Source organism: Canis lupus, chromosome 35 (assembly GCF_011100685.1).
Source record: "Canis lupus familiaris isolate Mischka breed German Shepherd chromosome 35, alternate assembly UU_Cfam_GSD_1.0, whole genome shotgun sequence".
Classification (NCBI taxonomy): Eukaryota; Metazoa; Chordata; class Mammalia; order Carnivora; family Canidae; genus Canis; species Canis lupus.
In genome coordinates this window covers 14501278-14503081 of record NC_049256.1, presented here as the reverse complement: position 1 = coordinate 14503081, position 1804 = coordinate 14501278, and positions in this window count along the sequence as shown.

Sequence of the window (1804 nt, the reverse complement as noted above, 5' to 3'; positions counted from 1 at the left end):
TTAGCATGCTCAAGTGTAATACTTGTTTGAGGGGAAATGAGGGATTTTTAAAAGATTTTTTTATTCATCTCTGTACATGGGAATTCAATGTGACTCAAGATGGTTGGAATTGGGAGCTTGTATAGAGGGGAAATGAGTTTTAAGCACAAAGTTTTAGAAGTAGCTGAGCTGACTCAGGTTGCGAGTGGTAGAAATCCAAGGAGAAATTTGCCTTTCTGGCCCACACCCTCAGAGTTCAGGAAGGCAAAACTCAAATGCCATCAGAACCCCTTCCTGCACCTCTTAGCTCCCTTTGGGTGGACAGAGTTCTCAGACCAGCTCCCGTGATGGAGAACTGGGAACTCCCAGCACATGCCCGACAGCTTGGTGGTTGGAGGGTTCCTTCACCAAGACTGGCCTCGAAGAAAGGATCTGAGGAGCAGCCCACGTGGCAGCCCGCAGGAGGGTGCAGGGAGGGTTGCTGCGTCTCTCTGGTGCAGGGCAAGGGTCCCACGGCTGGAGGAGGGAGGCTCCCGGAGTCGCTCTGGGCAGGTGACCTTTGATGTAACCATCTGCTCATGAAGAAAGCAAGCCCCTGGGGAAGGCTGATGAATGAAATAGCTCAGAAACTCATGTTTAGTACCTTAATTTTCTCCAACCAGAAATCCACCAGTTAGCCAAATGCACTAGACTTGAGGGCGAGCCATAAAGTTCCTAAAAGGCCCCAAATGATTTGCAGACTCGGCCTCTGTTTACCGAGTGGGTGTGTGTGTGTTTGTGTGTGTGCCAGTGCACACCCTCCCAACCTGGTCCTGCTTCCATAGCTGCTGGCTGCAAACTGCAGACCTCATCTTTGCCTTGGGCCTTTGGTGTCTTTCCAAATAAGAACGAAGCTTCGAAGGATGACGTTTTCTAGAAGCAGCTTTCTCTCTGGAAACTAAAGCCTCTGGCTTTGCACAGCCGAGCTTTGCCCCTGCATCGTACCACCGGTCTTGTCTCTATGGTAATCCCGCAGCTTCCGCACAAGGGTCACGGACAGCAGGACTCTGGGGACAGCAGGATGCTGGGGAGGGGTCGCACCCGCCACCACCCACGCAGGGCTAAGCACCTGCATCCTTCACATAAAAGGACGGCACTGAGCTTCAGGTTACCTTTTTACATGTTGCGAACATGCACGTGACTATTTCTAGGCCAGGACTCTAAGGAATAAGGAGTTAAGTATGTGGGCATTTTGCAAGGTCCTGATCTTTTTTTTTTTTCCTCTGTTTAAATTAATTTCCACTCCTACCTCCCACTAATCAGTTCTTGACTCTGAAGCTTCAGGTCGACTCACGATTGCTGCTCGCCTGTCACTCCCGGGGCTACAGTCGGGCACAGGTGTTTCCATTCCTCCGCTGTCACCTCCGACTCCATCCACAGCCATGGTTCTCCCTCGAAAGAAGAAACTGCCGCGGAGTGGCATCTAGTCCCTTACTGTGTGAAAGTCGGTGTCTTGGCCTAACACAGAAGCATTTTTTACTATTTCTCTTCTAGAAGTTTGGAGTGTGCACAAGCCTCACATCACGCTGAGAGGCGCTCTCACAGGCGGTGCCTCTGTGCAATCTGCGGAAAAGGGTGATGAAACTTTATGGACAAAAAATGGAAGGAAGCCTGGAGGATCAAGATACTCAGCAAACCTATGTGAGCACTTACAAATTTTTTTTTTGTTTTTTACATCGTAGCAGTAGGATGCTTTAACTGTAACATAAACAGAGGCTTATGCCAAATGACTTTTATTAACTCGATTGACCCTAGAAATACAGGTGGTCCTCAGGGTTGGTTTGGC